A 23,110-nucleotide genomic window follows, 5' to 3' on the forward strand; every position below is an offset into this window, starting at 1 on the left:
TGGCTTAAATAAACTTCATCCTTAGTTTTTCTCACTGCTAAGAAAATAAAATGTATGTATATAATGTGTATTTATTTTCTGTCCCTGAGTCCTACTATCAGACCTCAGGCAGATTCAAAAACAGACATGCCATTGATGTTTGTATAATGGCTAAAAGTAGATTTCTGCCAGATTCTTACAGTTAGACCTCAAGGAATTTTAGACTCTCAGTTTCTTTTTTTAAAATCTCAGTTTCTTTTTTAAAGCCATGACAAAAGAGATCCCCATTTGTGTTTTTATGAGAACGATATACAATTAATGCGTGCAAAACCTTTAGCTAGTGCTCAGCATAGAATAATTACTCTGTAATTAGTAATGATTAATACTGTGCCATAAGAAGATATTTTTATAGATAGATAATATATCCATTTTATTTTTACATCTATTCAGAGATTTAAAACATAGAAAACGGAGAGAAACAAAGAATTTATAAACAGGAATCCACTGCCTTCTGCAGTCAGTGGGTCAATAGAAGATACTCAGTAGATCATTACTGAGTACGTTGGAGGTGCATGAGAATTATCTGCAGAATTAACAAAAATAGACGTTGATAGGAGGGAGGGGGCATGGAAGAACTTGGCCATGGTACTTCTTAAAAGAACAGCTTCCTAAGTACTTTATAAGTTCAACTTTTGATAACTAGTTGGGAGACAATCACACTTTGATACAACAGAGGCACTGCTTGCTTAATAACCAAGGACAACTGCAGTCGAAGAGTTGCATATCCACTGGAGTGGAGAAGGGAACAGTGTCCAATAAAGGCATCTATCTGATCAACTTGCAAGTAGATAGTGAAGCAAAATTCATAATGGTGTCATCTTGTTTTTTGATGACTAAGGAGGCTGGATAAATTTTCATTACCTTAGTATACATGAGAAGGAAAAATGAATTTAAATTATTAAAAAATAACTATAAAGACCAAAGGAAGAAAATAACATCTTCTTAATGATTGCTGGCAAATTTATGCTTCTGAAAACTATTAACACAGGAATCAAGCACTTAGTATATCATTTGGCACATAAAATCATGAATTATATAAGACAACAGCAGAAAAATTTAAGGGAACAAATTGGAGTGATGCGTGATAGTGCTTTAATAGCAGAGTATTTTAATTGTTGTAATAGCAATTATAATTGTGATCATTAATAATGTGACAGGTATTCAGTCCTACCCAGAAATAATGATATAGCATTTACAAGTATGTCACCAAAATACATTTTAAATTATGAACTTAAATTTGATATAATTTGATATTGTTAGAATTCCTAACCATGGCCTATACAACTCAAGTACCTGCCTCTTTAGTTAATGTCAGAAATGGCTAGCTGACAGGTAGTGTTCAACCATCAACAACAAAAAATGTCAGTGTCCTGTATTTGTGAATTGAGTACTGTTATCACTGTTGTTATGATAATTCTAAATATAATTACCTCTACTTTAGAAATGATGAAACTGTAGTTTCAAAAGTTTTCACAGTTAACCTAGAGAGAATAGAACAGGACAAAACCATTGTCTGTGACCAGGATAATTTATTGTTTTCAGTCGAGTGACCTGCTCCCTGAAACCGAGGTTTCTATTTGAAATAATGGCGACCAGGGCACAGTCATCACAGCACTGTTTTGTAAAAAGCAATGTGAAAGTGTTTTAAACATTCACCTTGCCATTTCAACATATGCTTTATAATGGTAGCCACTAATCTTTTTCCAAAGATCCGTTGGTGATCTAAGATTAAGCCTCTCATCCACTACCAGCCAAACGCTACTGCTCCCTAAGGGGAAAGTGGTAGAGTTGATGGATTAGCAGCTACTTGGCAGGGAGCTCTGTAAGATGGTAGGAGAATCAGATGTCATTAGAATGGCGGCTGGGAGCTTCACTGTAGGGATCTAGCAGGGTGCAGAACAGCGGAAGCTATTGTTCAGTACATCTTCTTACAAAATCTTTAGGAAAATTACTAAGTTCATGAAATGATAAATGTAGAAAAAGAGTGAAGCAGGGGTGGATCCTCTCTTCTGGGCCTGACATAAGCCACATGATTCAGATTTTGCACACTGATGCAGATATACCAGTATCTATACCCTCCTTGTGTGTTTGTGATCTAAATATCCTCATGAGCCTCACCATTATGGCTAGTAGAAAATGAGAGTAAGGTTCTCAAACTTTCCTTACTTAAAACCTTTTGTTTTTCTTCAAAGCATTTTAAGACTCTCAAGAAATACAGAATGGGTTCTAATCCCAAATCCCAGTCAGAACTTTTTCCTTTTCTCTCTCCTTCCTTGTGAAATTGTGGAAGCATCTCTTTTCTGTGGGTAACCATCTGGAATTATGCTGGTGCCATCCTTGTGCCCTCTGGTGGGTCAGGCTCATGGTGGTACCATTACTCTGCACATTTGGCCTCGGTGACCACTAAAGCATTTTCACCTACTTTGGTTGTTGTGTATTCTCTGCTGATAGCCCCTCTTGCTGAAGTCTCCACTGGGTGGGACCATGACATTCACACCCAATCCTCTGGACTCTCTTCTTTCACAGATGCTCTGAAATCTGAAATTTAGATCCTCCAAGCATTAAGTCCCCTGCTTTAGGCTCCCCAGCTCACAATTTTGGCTGCTTGGTTGTCTTACTGCCTATGTATGAAGTTAGCTCCTTGACAGCACTCTGGCCACCACCCCAACATTTTCCCATGTGCCCTGCAAGAGTTGGGGAGTTTCTTCTACCCCAGGAGTAATAAGTAGATGAGTAAATCACTGCCCTTTCCATCTTCTCAGGATGCTACACATATGCCAGGGTGTGTATTGCAAGGCGGTCCATTCCAGCCCTCATTCTGCATTGATTCTTCCCTGACACATTTTAAAACTGCTGCCAAGTGATGTCATTTCCCTGCTGAATACAGGACTTCTCGAAAAACCTGCAGTCATTGTGGGTTACACCTTGAGAAAAAAGAAGCAAATCCCCAGCAAGGAGACTTGCCTAAACTCATCTGGTCAACTTTTTACCTCCTGATTATTTGACTTCAAATGGAGATCTTGGGGTTCGACCTCTGGACCTCTGATTTGACTTCTTCTCTGTCCCCAATTCCCTTCTCTAGACCAGAAGTACATTTACTTCCCTTCCTAAATAAGGATCCTCTCCCTGTCTTGTGGCCTCTTCCCAAAAGAACATGTTCCCTTCTTTCTAGTCTACCATTGGTTAATGCAAAGGGTTTTTCTTTTACATTATATTTCATGTAGGAATCTGGGGGAGGACAGTTCTTTTGAAATCTCAGAAATAAATTCTTAGACCAAACCTTTAACTTAGTCTAAAACCTAAGAGCTCAGTACTCTCTTAAAATCAGTCCCATAGATCACACTAAACTGATGCCTGGGTCGGTTTATTTGTTTCTCTCTCCCATAAAACTGCTTAGCATAAGATCTGAGCACAAGAATCTACCCTATTTAAGATGGAAAACAGATGAATGGGACTGACTTGTCTTTTTTTGTTGTTGTTGTTAAAGAATTTTTTCTATTTTTTAAAAATTTTTATGAATGATTTATTTATACAAGAACTGGGGTACAGGTCAGAGGCATGGGAGGATGAGAGAATTCACCAGAGACAGAGCGGGGAGCCGAACAGGCAAACGGACCGAAGACACTGCTGAGGGGAGCAGCAGGCGAGGCAGGAGAGGTCTGCTGTGCCATGTGGGTTTTTCCCTGGCTGGCCAGGAATCGAACCCATGCTGCAGAGGCTGCGGACAGCTTCACAGCATGATGCTCAACCCGCTGCATCACTGGGGAGGCCCAGACTTGTCTTCTTTTAACCTCCATGACAAACATGTATTTTTCTCTCTGAAAGAACCCTGATACTTCATTTCTGGCTCATAACAAAATGATACATTTTATTACCTCTTTTATTAGTCCTTCCTGTTCTGGTAAGCACTGTTGGCATTTTTACATTTTGATTTTCTATTAAACACAAACTGCTGCTTTAAGTGGTTTTACTCTTGACTTTCTATCAGATCTTTTTAACTCAAACAAAATCAGAGATAATAATTTTGAATATATAAAATCTCATAATCTTTACAAGATCAACTTGCTTGCTTCACATTAGGTTTAACTAGAAGACACTTTTCCTGATTTTTATCATTTGATAAATACATTAAAGTTTGGTTATCCTTGTAGCTACTATGAGAATAATTAATTACTTGTATTTCCTCTAAATCCTAACTATAGCTCTTAAAGCTGCTGTTAACATTGATGACAAAGTTGGTATTATTTCAACATGAACTAGAACCTCAAGTTGGTAGAGCCCAATGGCTAAGAGAAACTTTCAATATCAGATCCTTGAGATTCAAGTTCCAACACTGAAAATGTTGGGTTTCTGGTCCTGTGAATATTAATAATATCTCTAAGGTTATTATGTTCAAATTGCATATAATATTTACTACTTTAATGAACTGAATAAAGACTACTTAAGATATAAAGTATGTAGAGTCTTATTCAGCATAAGACTTCTTTGTTTTTGTTTTTTTTTTTAAAGATTTATTTTATTTATTTAGCATAGAAGAACTGGGGTGTAGGCTAGAGGTGTGGGCATTCACCAGAGACAGAGTGGGGAGCAGAACAGACAGATCTATTAAAATACAGTGCTGAGGGGAGCAGCAGGCAAGATTGGAGAGGTCTGCTGCACTATGTGGGTTAGCTCCCTGGCCAGGGATTGAACTTGTGTTGCGGTGGCTGGTGATAGCTTGATAGCTCTGAGACTTTAACCTCTGTGCCACCAGGGAGGCCCATAAGACCTTTTGGAAAGAGTAAATATGTTACCTAATGGTTTGTCAAATACAATTTATAGCAACTAATTAAGACAATGATATCAGCCTCATAATGCCATCAATCTGAACAAATTGAAGTGGTGGGATATTTTGATGACATTCACTCAATTAATGGTTGTAAGCCTAGTTCTAGAAGTGAGGATCAGATTCCATAGGAAGAAATATGTTTGCTCTTGAACTATATGGTTTCTTGCAGTGTCTCCTGAAATAGATCCATTTAATAAACAATGCCTTCCTACAGATGGATTTGACCTCATCTGTTCAAAAGCAGAGTCTACAAATCAGCCCTGCATAACCCCATGTAAGAAATCTGAACCTAACTACTAGAGAAAATAATAGGAGGCATAAAAGTAAATGAAGTTACAAATAAATCGCCAGCTTACATGACAATAGATGTGAAATCAAGTTTAATCTACCCCTTAATCTAAAGACAAATTAGTGAAGGACATTTTTTTCTTTTTTTGCCACAGCTTCAAGATAGAGCCAGCTATGCTTGTGCTGTAATGTGACATGCATTTTTCTAGTTTAGTTGCACAGTTAATACCTGCTGCTATCATGAATTTGGCCTGAAAAAAAAATATTTCAAGGCAGAGTTTACTAAAAGGGGAAACAAATTGATTCCATTTTTATGATGAAACCTCAGAAGCATTTATTTCTCCCTGTTCTTTTTCAAAGCTGCACATAATTAGTTCTCTTTGTATTACATATTTGTATATTTTTTCCTCTTCCTTATGTTCTTCTCTGCTGTGTTTACATATATATATATATGTATATGCGCAAATGGAGCACATAATGGAGTGAAAAATGCAGTAATAAACAGTAATTTCTTAAGTCCCCCCCTCCATTACTAGAAATTCATCTTGTCTTATCCACTTCCACTAGACAGAACATTTTGTCATTTAACAAAGGTATATTTGGGAATGAAAATACAGGATAAGATGCACACATGCACACACACCCAAGACCGCAAATGATACTTGACTGAGACAATGTTTCTCAACATTTATTCAATCAACAACTACTTTTTGAGGAATTAATGAAGGAAATATGGTGACATATGGTGATGAAATACTTGAACTAAATACATGAATTTTGTCTGCATGGTGACTTCAGTGCCAGCATCATCTATTTAATTTGCTGCTACCATTTCTGTATACTCTGGCTACATTTAAGTGTAGATAGTTTCCATTATGGAATTCTCTTGCAAGGTTTTCTCTGTAAGTCTACTAAAACTTACCCGTCATTATTTAGATAGCAATTGTGAGCCTGCTACTGAGTCCCATCCTTTGATTCTAGACTGCACATTCCCTAAAGCAGCACATTCTTTTCATAGATGTGCTGGAGCACATTGAGCCTGGCCCTGTCCCATGCTGGGACATGTTTCCACCTGGGTAATGGGGAGTAGACAAACTGGCCTTTCCCATCTCTTCAACTGCTATGCCTTTCTTTTGTATTTTTTTTTAAAGATTCACTCCTAATTTCAGCAATTTTCTTTTACTTTCCTCTCTCCCCTGCATACTTTCCCCACTTTTGTCCTCTTTGTGTTCTTTAAAATTTTATTTTTATTTTAGAAGTGAGGAAATGCCCTACAATTGTGCTGGTTAACTTTTCTGTTTATATAAAATTTATCTTAGGGATATCAATAATTGACCATTATTTAAAAATGAAAAAGAAAATGTCTCCCAGCTCTGGACTGAGAAGAGCACATAATTAAATTTGTATGCAATTACAATGCTTCTCTAAGTGAAGGGAAGAAATAAAAACTAAACTTTATTGCTTAGATATATATTTCCTAATGTTGAAATACATTTTTAACTCACTTTTCAGAAATATAAAAGATTAATCAATTTTAACATTCCCACCACTCTTTTTTATATCTCAAAGACAAGATATGCATTTGGTAGAGATCAAATGGAAGAAATAATTTAGCACTTCTCTGTGTTCAAAGAAACATATTGATGGGGAAATGATTTATATTTTTGTATGTCCAAATACTTGATGATCAATTTAATTTAGGGGTTGACTCTTAAAATACAAGTTCAATAAAAATGTTTAATCGTATTTTCTGCCATCTTAGAATACAGTACACCCTTTGGAGAAAATTGTAAGGAATGATGTACTCTTTATTTGTAAGTCTCCCTTGAACTTATAATATTAATTCTGGTCAGTTGAAAAATCTCCAAGGGAAATGTTTTCATTGTTCAGAGCATCTGATGAATACAGAAAAATCCCAGATTGGCCTTTAAGCTTGTCATGTTTTCTCAGGTTTCCTATGATGTAGGGAATGGCCTCAGAGCAAACCCACCAATGTTTCCCAGGATCTTTTTCACCATTTGCTTCATATTTACTTCCCCCAAATCAGTGTCATTTTACTGTTTTGTTCATAAACCAGCATCTGCCAATATTTCATCAAATTTAAATAGTGTAAAGACCCAAGTTTCCTTGGTCAAAGCCCATGTTCACTTCTTCCACCAGTTTTCCCAACTCCCCTTCATCTGCTCAGGAGTGCCATTTTGTAAATGGAACCATATCAATCGGAGCCATGAATCTGTTTCACCCCATCCCCAGACTGTACTACACACTCAAACACGACTCAGCTGACCAGGACATCTTGATGAATCTGAGCCTGAGCTGTGGACTAACCACTTTTATTCTACATTTGAGAAAGCTCCTCAGTCCATTAACATTCACAAATGGGAAGGACCCCAGTGGACATATCAACATCTTACCTACTACTATAGCAGCTCCAAAGCTCTGGTATCAAATACAGCAGACTGTTAAAGGCTGACAGCCTTGTGTATTTTTTTTTTTTGCTTGTGCTATTCTTATAAAAACATAAGAATATGAAAATATGTGAGACAATGTTTATTTTATGTCAAGGAAATATTTAATGCTAGTAAAAATAAAACATTTTAATAAAAATCAGAATTCTTTGGTTTTTGTTACTAGACTGAGTTTTTTACTCCATTACTGCTATGACTCTTTTTTGCCAAAGAGATAACATAGTTTTCTAATAATTGAGAAAGATGCCTATATCTCTCCCTTTGCTCTTTTGGTCTTTGGCATGTCCGAAAGTCTTTCAAGACTATGCATTTTTGGTCGCAATAGTACCCTTATCTATGATCATGAAATTGCCTGTTTTCATTTTTTATAACAATGAACAACATTTTAGGGGAAAATCTGAAAAGCTCTAGGCAATTCAGTTGGTTTACATCTTATTTGAAAGTTTTGGAAATGGAAATAATAGAAATATAAAGCAATTCTTATTAAACACTCAGAGCTATATTTTTTTATTTGAATATTGTAACCATTTGTATATAGGGCATTAAAACAAAGCACACTTATCATAGTCAACTTGATGTTTTCTATTTTGTATTTCAGCCTCTTCTTTAAAAGTTTCTGCAACTAAAATTCTATAAAAGCAATTCAGTAGGAGACTCTTAGATTATTATATGACAACTACTAACAATCCCTGCTTTCATATTGCATAATATCTATATAAGATAATGTACATAGTGATTGGGGTTCTGGTGAGAAAGACTAAAGATTTGTTTGTCTTTATTATAAAGTTTTATATAGTTTGTTAAGTTACAAAAGACAACAATGAAGTAAGGTCAAATTAGAAAGTATTAAGCTCTGAGAAGTCATTTTGTACTTTATAGTGAGGGAAATGGAGTACTAAAGAATTGTGTGTAAATAATGAACTCTAACTCTAGAAAGAGCTAGTGGAGGGGAACAAGACTGGTGAAGTGAATGACATGTATTGAAATCATAAGTTTGTGAGATTTTTTTCTGAACTCGGTAGAATAATGGTGATGGATTTTCAATCAAAGGAAAAAAATCAAAATGAAGACTTCTTCCTTTTAAATTCTGAACTGTTGAAATAACATACAGACTCCTATAGTATTTCTTTTAAATCATCTGTTTTGCCTCTATGATTGTTGCCTTCCATTCCTACTGATTCTTGAATATAAGACCCAAGAAAAACCAATTTATATGATGTTAAGTTGAAGTCTTAAGGAAATAAGCGCCTGCTAATACCAATCCATGAAATAGGATGAAGGAAGAAATTTAATCTCGTAGGGAAAAAATTAGCTCATTGTTGATCTCTTGTACGTTAAGTTTCCAAGGAAGAAACCAGATCAAATTATGATCCACAAGTCTCTATGGTTGCCCACTATGTTTCCAGAAGCCACAAAAATCTAATCTTATTTCACAGAATTACTGAGAATTCTTTTTTTTTTCCACTGTTTTAGTCTTTTTACCAGTGCTGTGACAGCGATGGTGGTAAAACTCCTGGCATTTTGATAGTAATCACTTATAGTGATATTCTTCACTAGCAAAAAAAATTAAAAGCCAGTTCCCTTAACAGTATTCTTGATAAAGTACTAAATTGCTAATTTTATCAATTGTCAACCCTTGAATTACTCATCATTTTAATAATCTTGTGATCAAATGGGAGATATACAAGAACAGCCACTTGCATGATTGTTTTCGTTGTGAACTGAAGGGGCCAATTTGTTCATTTTATCTGAACAATTGATAGACACACTATGATTGTGCAGACTTAGGTATCTAACTAACATGTCAAAATTTAATAAAATGAGCTCCTCACTTCAAGGAAAACTACTGATAGCATTTGTTATCTGTGATAAAATTCAAGTTTTAGGGTAGAAATCAGAATTGGAAAACTAGTTTCTGCCACTATAAGCTTGACATCTAATAAAGACATCCTTTATGAGATTGGAGTAATCTTTTATAAAAATATTACTTTTTGATTTAGTATAATGAAATATGTCAACATTTGGAAAATATGTTTATCTCATGAATTATCATTTTCCAAATGATGAAAGATTTAGAATCAAAGCTAGACCACTGGATTTTAATATAAGAGTTCTAAAAATGCACTGATCTGCCTATTAATTTGCTGAGACCACCATAACAAAATACCAGAGGCTGGGTGGCTTCAGCAACAGAAATTTATTTTTTCACTTATGAATGCTAGAAGGTTAGGATCAAGGCACCAGATGATCTGGTTTCTCTCAGGGCCTCTTTTTTTGGCTGATATATGTCAAGTCTCTCACTGTGACTGCCTGTGGTCTTTTTTGTATGTAGATACATCCCTAATATCTTTCTGATTCCTCTAAGGACAGGAATCATTTTACCTTAAGGCCATATCCTAAGCTTAATTGTTTCCTTAAAAACCCTGTCTCTAAATACAGTCACAATGGGGGTTGGGTCTTCAACATCTGAATTTGGGAGAACAAAGTTCCTTTCATAACAATCTTTTCAGATTCTCCATTGAAGTTAACTTTTAAGCAACTTTCATTTTCCAAGTTGTGGTATAGTAGCATAGCAGAGTAACCATATTTACCTGATAAACTATTGAAATGCCTCTCCCTGTCCCAACTGTATATTTTTGTAAAGCCAGACTATCTTCACATACTTTAACCAAAACAACATATAATAAAAGACCGAGTGCAGATTTGAGTATACAGCTTTCTTCCATTAAGCTCCACATTTGCAAAAATGTACACCTTTGTCACTCTTCCACTACATTTTTACTTTCAAAGGTATTTATCATATAAACATGCTTTTTTCAAAGAAGCAATGGAATTTCACTGTTTATTTAAATGAAATAATCAGTAATCTTCTGACTTAACATCTAACATCATAAATGCCAGTAAATATAGTACATATAAACAAAAACTCTTTGATCCTCATTAATTTCTAGCTATCTGCAGAATTCCTAAGACCACAATGTTTAACCTCTGCAGCTTTACAATATTAGTGTGGATGTTAGATGTGTGGATTTAGAACTTGTGGTCATCTTGATGAGTCAGTTTTGATGACTTTGTCATTAAAGTGAAAGAACAAGTAAAAAGAAATCATTAACTGATTTTTTAAGTCTAAGAAATAATAAAGATCAAATAAAGGAGAATAAGTAGGCAAAGAAGAGTAACAAGGAAGACCTACTTTTTGTCGAATATTCTGCTGAGCTCTAGGAGCATGGAAATAAACAAAACAAACTTGAACTATGACTTCACTGATCCTGTAGTGGAAAAAGAGGGGGAAATTATTTTTTTTGAAAGTATAGGAAAACCTGTTTCATATAGTATTGTGTCAGTGGCTACAGATAATTCTTTGAGCTAAGGACAGAAAAGTACTCCCTGTAGCATCAAAATTGGTTAAGGTGATTTTGTTGAAAGCAGAATCAGGGGACTGTGGTGGGAGAATGATACGTGCAAGATCCTGGAGCTCCTGCCTTTTTAGCAGGGAATGGAATCATCTCCTACTTCTTGTTCTCAGATGAGAAAAGAGAGCTGTCCAGAGCCTTTGTGGGGATTGAAAGTATCTGCATTACTCACTCAGCCTCATAGCCTCATTATTATTGTTTGTTGTCTATAACACAAAGATTCATGTTTACTGTAAATAATTGAACTTGCATTTTGCCACTCTGTGGTACTACATTTGATTTATGTCCGTTGACAGACATCAAAGATTGCTCACTTTAACCATTTTTATGTATATTCTCTGCATGTGTGAGTGTGATACATACACAAACGCATACACACACACACATACTCTCTTCCATTCCCAACTCTTCTGAAGCTTGAATAAGTACAGTGTTACAAGAGTTATTCATCAGTCCCCATTGATCAGTTCTAATTCCTAAAATACACGGCCTTAGGATGAATCTACATTTAACTCCATTAAATATATGCTCATTCATCCTAACCATGTCTTCTGAATTAATCAAACCATGAATATTTTCACTGACAGACCTTCAAATATTTGAAGATAGTCATTACTTTTCCCTTTAGTAGTTTGTTCCCAAAAGTAAATATCACCATTTCTTTCAAGCACTTCTCACATAAGATTCTTATTATTTCATCCATCCTGATAGCTCCCCTCAAGATATATCATGGCATATTCATTCCTTTATAAAGATTGCCCAGAATTGCAAGTGGTGTTTTCAGATGTTTGAAACTATATATGTATATTGGAATTATTACACCTCTTGACACAGACATTACATTTTTCTTAGTATCCTAAGAAAACATTATAACAATGTACATTTATTGGCTAGCATGGATAATGCTTGATTTTAAAGAGGTATGTGGTAAAATGGAATGCTATTCATACCATATACACACACACACACATGCATATGTGTGTATATACACACACCATTTTATAAAGTAACTTGAAAATATCTTTTAAGAGAAATGAAGTTATTCATAACATTTTACCAAGTAACCCTGATAATTCATATTGTAAAGATAATTTTTACAAAGGAAAACCTCTGCGTAATTGCCTTAGCTTGAACATCATTGTCACTCCATTAGAGAATCATTGTCTCACCCATAGTCCCATCTCTCAATCTATGTATACATTATCATTAAGTCCAAATTTTATCATTTACTGTACTACCTCAGAGTCCTTTGTGGTTCTCCATGAATTGCAAGCCAATGCCCTAGTCTCATGGCCTTTCCCAGTTCTGATCCTGCCTTTATTTCCCCTCTCACCACTCCCCAACTGTTCCTCCTGGCTATAATCACACAGGACTGGAGAGGATCACATCTCTGGCTGTGACTGTTCAGAAGTAGTAGGAAAAGGGATTGGGGAGGATGACAAGGTGATGATAATTAGTATCATCTGCAGGATTTTCAAATGTATTTGACCCTCTCTCCTCAGAGATGTTTGCATGCTCCTGCCAGGGGCAGTGATCCCTTATTCAGCGTGACTGCAGTGATGAGTCAATGTTAAAGTGCGAGGGTGTCATGCCCCCTCATTGAATTAAAATAGACAAAAGATGGAAAAGCACTGCTCTGCCTACCTGTGTGCTGCATAAAATGCAAATCTTCCTTCAAAATTCTGTGCAAATGTTACCCTTTCTCTGAATCCCTGCCTGTCTCCTATCATCAGGGATTTTATAAACTTTGTATTAGTTTGGAATGTAACAAATGGATATATTTGGTCATTTTTAACCCTCAGGGAACACAGTGTAAAATGAAATGGTCCAATCTACTAACAGATCTATGAGCACACGTCCCACTGCATTTAATCCTTTGCTTAGAAGTCTATCTCCCACATGTTACCTCTGGAGCGTAGAAATCACGTTGTAGCCCTGACAACCAGCACTATTGTTTGGAATGTAGTATATGCTCAGTAAATGCTCAGTAGTGAATGAAAATGGTACTTATTAAAAAAAAAAGATATTAAACAATAGAAGATTGATAGTGTTTTATAACCATCAAAATCAAATTCAGCATTAAGAGCAGAACAAACATGCAGTAAAACATGTAACAACAAGGTTAAAATATAAGAGCATGATATATGCAAAAAGACAAAATGGCAAGAAACATATAAAAAAAGTGTTAGGGTGAGTGATAAAATCATGATTATTTTTCAAATTTAAAAATCATGGCACAATAATTTAAAAAACATTTTAAAGCTTATGTTAAGTATAGGTTGAGTATGTGTCATATGATCCATTGACTGTTGAAGACATAGAATGTCTTAAATCTTTGCATCTCCTTACATTTTGCACAATGCATGTGCACTATAGGTCATCAATAACCATGGTTACATGGATGAAAATATATACAAGGGAAGCAATAGCAAAAGAATATTTTGTTTCATTAACCTAATGAGTCAAAGTCAAACTTTGTTTCATTAAGGAGCTTTGGTGAAATGAGATGTGGCCCTCCCATGTGTCTGTGCCCTCTGGTCCCACACTTGTATTCTAAGGGCAGCTATGGGGCAACCAAACTTCCTTGGATAGTTTGGCTAAACCACAGGAGGGATCTACCAGAGGGGAGATGGCAAGTTTTTGTTGGCTTTTTTTTTTTCCTGTTTGTGCTGTGGGTGAGATTATCAAAGGAATGAAAGTAGTTGTGTCCATGCCCAGAATTTCCATCTTCTTGAGTGTTGCCAGTGGAGTTTCCATAGAAGTCTGGGCAGAAGAAGACTCAAATTCCTGCCACTGGTTGTGAACACCATCTCTCCTAAGTTTCTTGGGTCTGAGCAGAGGTTATGGTTCTAGAAAATGTTATTTCTTCCTTGTTTCTCTTTCATTTCATGTATTTCCTTCATTCCTCTACACCACATTTCCCTCCAGTGCATGAATTTAAGGGAAAAGAAACAGAGTGGTAGCTGTACCAGAAGAAGAAATGGTTAAATCAAGAGCTGCTATTCTGATTGGAGTTTATTGCTTGTTTGCCTTTGGACAGTAGCCTCTTCTGGGGACACAACTGAGAGAGATTGTCAAAGCTCATGGGTCCCAATGTGATGCTTTGACCTAATTAGTTTATTTTCACTGCTGTGTAAAAAGATCCTAGAGAAAAAAATAGATCTTTCCAGGTGTGAGCTATTACCCTGAAATAGCATTTCCCACCTGCACTAGTCTGTGATCATTGTCCATTAGTAGATGTCAGAGGACACATTGTCTTCTATCCAAGACTCACAGGTCTGGCAGACTTTATTTTTTAAAAAAAAGAATGTGATATATTTGCATGGTAGAAAACGACTCACATCTAATCTGCAGGAGGAAAACATGAATAATTTATCTTGAAAATATTAAAATTCATATGTAGGATACAAAAAATAAATTTTAGTCTAGCTACCCACCCATTCCTTTTAGTTTGTATTATATGTTAGAAAGCCAGTGTTCCTTAAAATTTAAAAGTCACCAGATACATAGTAGAGAAATCATCTTGTTTTTTATAGAAAATAGTATAAACATAATAGTCACAACAAATGGAAAACCTTATTGAGAATGCACTGTGCGTTCATACAATTTAAAACCAACCACAATATAGATTGGACATGAATAATAATACCAATAATAATAAAAACAGAATCCAAAAGGGAATATAAACGATAATTATTTTGAGCATAAATAACCATTGCACACATGTGAAGTCAGCCTCAACAGAACCCACCCTCCCTGTCCTTTTTCATTCACCTCTATGGGGTATGTCTCTCTGTTGGAGTGTTTAGGCAGTGAATGTGTTTTTCAATATCTCTAAAAGAGTTTGCTCTTAGGAGTAAACAGTAACACTATTATTAAGGCACCGTACATTATATTAGGGAAAACTAATGCCCAGAATTAAGAGTTTGCCTCCATGTGATACCTGGTCTAATCAGATGAAAGTATTAGGAAATTGGTCTAAAAGCAGAGGGTGAAGACTGAAGTGCTGACCATAATTACTGTGGACTTAAGAATTTCAGTGCTTGAAAGCAACATAAAGAGACACGAACAGTAAGAAAAGACCACAAAGCTTTATGGTGCTTTTGAGATTAATAAATTATTTTTGCTACTATATATAAAAAGAATGCATTATTTGCCATAAAAATTGGCCATTGTCATTGCTGGGAAAATTTAAGGAAAGTATAATTTAAAAAAGTAGAGAGGAAGTATAGGACAGATGTACTAGATATTAAATGTATGCCATGATTAATGGAGAAGGATAATCTATGAATGATATAATTATGATACTATATTTTAGTTAGGAAATATATGGCAGTCGATTAAAAATAACTAGGTGTTTGCTGTAAAACAATAATTTAGAAGGCAATATCTGATTAATAAGAATTGTCCTAAATGTCATTCATAGACTGGTAACAGAAACCTCAGTGCATAAGCTGAGATGTTCAAGTATGCAAGAAGCTCAGTTTTCTGTATTTTTCTTTAGCTGAACTTAATTTGTATTCTGGGCTCCAGTTTCATCAAGTGGCAGAAACTTGATCTCAATCAGTCCTAAATGACTCTTCTTCAGGACTTTGTGTCTACAAAATCCAGGTGGGGGGCCATGTGACCCTCAGTGTCATCAGCTACTCCTGCTGGCATCCACTGAGGCTTTCTCCTCCGTCTGGTCTGTGGTCACTGGTCCTTGCAGGTTGCCACTGCAGCCTCCTTGTCCTCATCTCAAGGACACAATGAAGCCTGCTGGCTCTCTGTGCTCTTTCACTTGGAGAAAGTTTACTTCTGTATTGCTCTAGGCTAAGGAACATTCTGTGAGCTGCTCTCAGCCAGCATGCCCAGTCACATCTTGCTTTAGAGACCCCCCATTCATCTGAAGTTTTTGTCATTCTCTACCAACACTGGAACTTGTGCTGTGGGCCTCAGTAAAACAAACATCCTTTCTCAGTGATTTCACAATTATCTAGATGCTTCCTTTATGCCTCTCATTATCTTTCTCTTAGTCTGTGAGATTTTGCTCTAGAGAAGGGATTGAGATGACAGAACTTCTTTTACTCGCTCTGTATTCTTCCAGATATCTTGGAATTATTATTATTTCTTTTAATTTCTAATGTGTCTGTCACTAATTGAAACTATGAACATGGAACAATCTAACTATCTAAATTAAAGGAAGGAGCACAAAATAAAAAAATATATGTATATCCAAAACAGAAGTAATGATAGTAACACAATAATATATTAACCCTATAGAGATAATTTCCTCAAGTAATCAGATAAAATTGATTAAATCTATGTTATGTATTTGCATATATAATAATGAACAGACTAGTGATATTTATTTTACCTATTTTCATATTGGGAAAGAATAATATAGCAAATATGTTTCTAGATTTGAAACTTTTCTTTGTTTCTTATAGCAACCATTGGAAACTAACTGATATCACTTTAGAATACAGCTCTGTATAGTTAAATTCTCATTAGTTAAACAAATGTGATCCAACTTTATCCAATAATAAATTTTGAAGCACTTCAGGGAGTGCACGCTCTCGGATAGTAGTCCCTAAAAGCCTCTTCTCTGACCTCGAGAATTAGAAGTCAAGGAGCACATAATATAGACTCTTCCTCTAGTATGCATGTGTGGACAGTCTAGCTTTTATTTTGCTCATGCAGGTATGGTATATTGTGGGAAACCAGATGAGCAACTGTCAGGCTTGACAAGTCCTTGTGAAACTGAAGAGACTTTGTAGAGGACTAGCCCACCTCCAATCAAAGGTGTCCATAATCAGCCTCATTTTCTCCAGGAAACAATTTTGGATGTGTGGCAGCATATGATCAAGTGCTTAATTTAGTCCAGAATCTCACAATGGAGACAATAGCAGTAATTGAGAAAAATTCAATCCAGATGTTATCAGGAGTTTGCTATCATGGGGGAACAATTTCTTGATGCTCTCCTAGAACATCTTATACTCATTGATAAGATTCTTGGTGTATCTATTTAATGACAATTTGTTCTCTTTATTTAGCCTTACATGGAATTATTTTACATAGGTCAAATTGACTTGATAGACAAGAATTATGTGTATAATATTTGGAGGGGGATAGATGGATAGGGATATTTAGACCTTCAGGAAAATAATTTGATAAGAATTAAGTCAAGTTTATTAATGGTGATATTTCTTGATCCTAATAGTAATAAACCCTATTGCAAAAATTCCTGTAGTTCAACTAAATCTAAAGTGATTTAAATCATAAAGTCATATATTAAAAGTATGTATTTTGGGCATTGGAAGTGTTCTGCCAGGATAATATTATGCTTTGATTACTTTGTCATTAAAATCAGATTTTATTGCATATATTCAGCCTAACCTGTAGCTTGGTTTTTGTTCACTTGTAGTTCATTTATGTATAGTTATTGTCATTATAAACCACACAGTATTATTTTAAACAGCTTTTCCCCATAATATTAATGTGCTTCTCCATTCACAGATATTTATTAACTTTCTTATTCATGTCAGATCCATTTTCTAGGGATGCAAATCTTGTTCAGTGTGGCTGGATCTTAGTTCAAGGTCAATAGTAGAATAGCTGTCTCTGAGCCCCTTTGTTCAGCATGTGAAATATTGGGCCAAGAGAAACAAGTCTCAACTTTAGGAATTCAGATGTGTTTGAAAGAGTTTGGACTTTGAATTGTTTTAGGGGAAATTAGGCTACAGTGTACTTCAAATGCATGTTAAAGGAATGATGGAAATAGATTATTTTCAAAATATTAAACCCAGCAATTAAAATTCTATGTAAATGAGTTTGAATCAAAGAATCTTCACCTAGCATATTTATATATTTTTTAGTTAATATAGTAGTGTTAAGAGGAATAGTTGACTTCCAAATTCAGAAGAAGTATATTGCCTGACTCTATAAAAGTACATGAATTCGGGCCTCCCCTGGTGGTGCAGGTGGTCGAGCGCATCGCTATGAGACTGTCCACAGCCTCTGCAGCGCAGGTTCCATCCCGGCCGGCTAGGGTCCCACAAGGCCCAGCAGACCTCTCCTGTCTCGCTCACTGCTCTCCTCAGCAGTGTATTTTGTCAGTCTGCCTGTTCTGTTCCCCGCTCTGGTGAATTCTCTCACCCTCCTGTGCATCTGGCCTGTACCCTGGTTCTTGTATAAATAAATAAACAAACAAACAAGCAAACAAACAAACAAACAAATAAATAAATAAATCTTAAAAAAAAAAAAAGAAATAGGCAGAAGAACTTAAAAGGCATTTCTTCAAAGAGGAAATGCAAATGGCCAACAGGCATAGGAAAAAATGTTCCACATCCCTTATAATCAGGGAAATGCAAATCAAAACCACACTAAGATACCACCTTACACCAGTAAGAATGGCACATATCAAAATAACAAGTAACAACAAATGTTGGCGAGGATGTGGTGAAAAAGGAAGTCTCCTACATTGCTGGTGGGAGTGCAAACTGGTCCAACCACAGTGGAAATCTCTCTGGAGGTTCCTCAGTCTACTAAAAATGGAGCTACCATATGACCCGGCAATTCCACTACTAGGGATCTACCCAAAGGACACAAAAACATTGATTCAAAAGAACACCTGAACACTTGTGTTTATTGCAGCACTATTTACAACAGGTAAAACCTGGAAACAACCCAAATGCCCAAAAATAGATGACTGGATCAAGAAGATGTGGTATATATACACAATGAAATATTAGTCAGCAATCAAAAAAGATAAACTCATGCCATTCGCAACAATGTGGATGAAGCTAGAAGGAATTATACTCAGTGAAATAAGCCAGAAGGAAAAAGAAAAATATCAGATGGCTTCAGTTATAACAGGAGTATAGGGGAACCAAATAAGACATCAGTGTAAAAAAAAAAAATAACAGTACAAAACACAACAAAGCAAAAACAGACAATTATAAATCAGAGACATCCTACGGGGAGGAGGAGGGAGAGGGATCAGAGGGAGGAAGGGAGGGAGGAGCACAGGGGACTGTGGTGATGGTGCATGGTTGCCTTGGGGGAAGGAAATTCTATGGGGACTCAATCTATGGGGGTTGGGGTAAGCAAATATTGTTTAAAAATAAAATAAATTTTAAAAAGAGGTAAAAAAATATTTTCATCATTGGTTTATCAGTTATTTCCTATATTATGGGTTTTTAGAGAAAATGCAAACAGTAGTAAGATTTGAATGTGTTTAGTTTCTAAGGAGCTTCTCACATGCTTTCTCTTGCATTCTGCCTTGCCTAAATGCAGTGTGTGTGTGTGTTTGCACGCATGCACACGCGTGCATGTTCACACACATGTTGGGGTGCTTTGATTTTCCTCTCAGAATCTCTAGTCAACAAGAAGCTGGAAGACCATAAATAACATTTATAAGTAAAACTATTAAACATAATTCAATTTTTGTTGGAAGAAGAAAGATAAATACTGGAATGAATTCACTCATATGGAGAATATATAGAAACAAAATAAAGGAATAGACAAAAATCAATCTGAAACAGACCCTTGAAATCTTACTGTAGCATTGAGGCTACTTCAGAGGGAGGGTGAGCAGGGGACAAAGGAGAGAGAACGTTCAATGGACTCTGTGGTCTTGGTTGTAGGTGTGGTGTGGTAACATACATCTGAAGAGGTGGCCTGTACCTCTGAATGATATATAGTGTTGTAAACCAATGTTACTTCTGTTATTTCATTACAAAAATACATATAACTCAATTTTCAAAAATTCAGAAGAGAATTTTATAAGATGCTTTTATCATTATGAATCATTTCAACTGTACTGAGTATTAGGTAGTAAGGAGTTCCATTTGATATGTCATCAAGCCATACCAAATTGTATTTGTATTTTTGGGATTCCTGAAATCGCATTTAATTTATTGTAGAATTATATTAATCTGGACCCAGTATAGAAAAAGACATTCTTAGGCTACCTCTGTGATATTTGTTAGCCATCCTTAAAGGTTTACTGACAATAGATATTTATTGAAAATAGATATATTTTGTATAATATAAAATCTGGGAAGGAAGAGTAGCAGAAATAAAATATTATTTAATCTTTGACTTTCAGCTGAGGTTGTTTACAAAATTAAAACAGATGGTTAGTGTTTTCAGATGAGGGATGATGAACAATTTTCAAAAATTGAAGAGTTTATTTCATTTTTATTCATCTAGATAGGAAGCAAGGTTTTCTTTAATTATTTGTAAGTTTTTAAATTTGGTTCATTGTATAGAAATCTTCTGTGGGAATGAAAGGCATTTAATGAGATAATAACAAATTGTTTTAAAAGGAGAATAGGTGACCTAAAATGTGTGCTTAGAATTTTATATGTCTCTTTCATTTTCATTCACATTTCACTTCAAGACATATTTCCAGAGCTCTTTTATAATATAAGCAGCTCCTTGCAAGAACCTCTGATACAAAACTGGGTTGAGCATGTATTTGCCTCTTCTTGAAATGAACCCATAAATACATTGTGAATTCCAGGGTCTGTATGATCCTGGTAAACTTTCACATAGACCTGGTCTACACTTTTCGGAATTACTCTTCTTCACTTTTAATTATTTTATCCTTGCAAAAGAATCTCTTTAATATTAAGGGCTGTTTATCACTAAACAAGTAACCAAAAAAATATACAACTTTTGAAAGTATCCTTTTTCTTTGCTTTAGCAATCTTTCAGTGGTCCTTAAATGAACAGTAGTTAGAAACTTCTTTCTTTTGATTCAGCTTTCAGTTTCTTGTACTACTGAAAACAAAATAATATGAGAGTACCTCACATTATACTGCAACTAACAATTTCATGCAAGACAGAATAAATCAAGTCAATTGCCTGACTTGGGAAAGACAAAACTAGTTAATGAGGGGATGGATATATTTACTGATAATTTGAAATTAAACAGTGTTCTATAGTACCAGAGGGACCTGTATTTGAATCCTGATCTTTTCTTTATAATTGTGTGAAATTATATGTTATGTAACTTCTCTATTGCACAGTTTGTTCACCTACATTAAAAAATGGGATTATAATTGTTAAAATTAAATTAGTATGAAGTTTGCAAGAGACATATTAGTATGGGACAAACAATAGGATATTTACTTGCAAATATAACTTATTTTACCTTTAAGAAATGGTTCTTTGATATTTAGACCCATTTATCAAAGTCAGAGATTATTTTTAATATTGAGAACAAATGGCAGGGTGAGCTTTGTTTATACTTTCTTTAGGTAAAGAGTGAATATAAGCTTTAAAATACCAATAAAATAAATAAATGATTTTAAAAATAAATGGGTATCTAACAGAAAATGGACATAGAAAATTCTAATTTGTGCAACTTGTAATTAACCTGTAGAAGGTATCCCTAGTTAGACAATAGCCAATTGTTGAATGAGCTTAACAAATGCTAGATTTGGAACTAAAATTAACCAGAGGAAATGTCATTGTGTTTCAGGGAATAAATTTATCATAAAATAATGTATGTACTCAAGATTTATGGTTAGCATACTCTGTCTAAGGCTTTAAATTTCTTTGTGCCACCTTGGGGTTGTGGACTTGTGTAAACTATAATCAGTGAGCTGATATATTGAAAGGTCTCCTATTTTCCACCTCTTGTCTTTCTCTTGGTTAACTGACAGCCAAGGAGTCCCATTCAGAACTGAGAATAAAGCCCATTTCTTGGTAAATAGTACCACAACCACTTGTGTCTACAGTTGACCCTTAAACAATGTGGGGGTTAGGGTTACCAATCCCCTTACAGCCAAAATGCTATGTATAATTTTTGATTCTCAAAATCAAAAAAATTGTTGTTCTTTGATATACTCAGGAGATTGTTTGCAGAACCCCTGAGAATACCATCCATGAATGCTTATGTCTTTTAGAGTAGGTCCTCTGTATCTGGTCAGTGGGGGAGCCTGCTTGGACTTGAACAACCTACATCCACGTGAAAATATTCACCAATACCTGAGGGGGAAAATCCTATATTTCCATAACACTAATAAGGATGTAAACTACTGATACTTTACTAAAACAAAATAAAATAAAATGCAGTGAAATACTAAAAGAAAAAAAGGAAAATATCCACCTATAAGTAGACCCTGACAGTTCAAACCTGTGTTGTTCAAGGGTCAATTGTAAGTCCTTCCTATTGAAACAGAGTCCATCACCAAAACACTTACCCAGAATGTACAGAAGATGTTCAGAAATTCTATCAAAAGGGGACACTATCTATAATCAATAAAGAGAATACCCCATGGATAAAACTATGTGGACTCCTGTTAATTAAAGAATTAAAAGAAGCATTATAATCTGGGATCTCAAGCATGAAATCTAGGGTCAACCCATAAACTGTGTGTAGTAAGATTTAGGTACAGTGGATTATGAATGCTCTGGTGTGCTCTGCCTACTTTTCCATGGGCCCCTCTGTAACCTGTTACTTACATTGGAGGATTTCAGTTGGCAACTCTTGATGTAGAACAACCTTTCTTTAATTGAGAAGGAAAATAGAGTCTTTACAGAATTCTATACAAAATGACATGCCAAAATAAGTAGAAAACAAGTCAGCAGAGTGAAAAAAAATAGCAAATCTTTTTTGAAACAACATGTAATTAACCCATTAAATATCATGATTTACATAGTTGGAGAGCAATTAATCTCTGAGTATGTTTAATATAACCCATATAAAATGATTTTTATAGACATCTGCCTAAGTAGTCATACAAGATCACACAATGGCTTTGTGACTGGTCCAGCAGCACATGCTACGTAGCCATCAGGGTCCTTTGCACAGAACTGGCTGGTGTGGTTGGCCAGGAATGCCCATTTCTGTCAGCTCTTGGCTTTAAAGTCAACTCAGGAAGAAACAGTCTAAGCTTTTTTGAGTTTTTATTTAAGGATAAATTCAATTAAAAGAATAATACTATCAGAATCTGGGCCTCCCTGGTGGCACAAGGGGTTAAGTGTCAGCACTATGAAGCAATCCGCAGCCACTGCAACACGAGTTCTATCCCTGGCCAGGGAGCTACCCACATGCACAGCAGACCTCCCCTGCCTTGCCC

The 23,110-nt window shown here is 35.5% G+C and overlaps 1 protein-coding gene across 1 annotated transcript in view; it reads left to right on the top strand.

Annotated features, from left to right (window-relative positions):
* The window catches only part of KCND2 (potassium voltage-gated channel subfamily D member 2), a 448,186-nt gene that overhangs the window by 136,739 nt on the left and 288,337 nt on the right, over nt 1–23,110 (top strand). The gene's annotated exons all lie outside the window — the stretch shown is intronic.

The sequence above is a fragment of the Talpa occidentalis genome, unplaced genomic scaffold, assembly GCF_014898055.3.
Source record: "Talpa occidentalis isolate TD23 unplaced genomic scaffold, MPIMG_talOcc4v2.1, whole genome shotgun sequence".
NCBI classification, from domain to species: domain Eukaryota; kingdom Metazoa; phylum Chordata; class Mammalia; order Eulipotyphla; family Talpidae; genus Talpa; species Talpa occidentalis.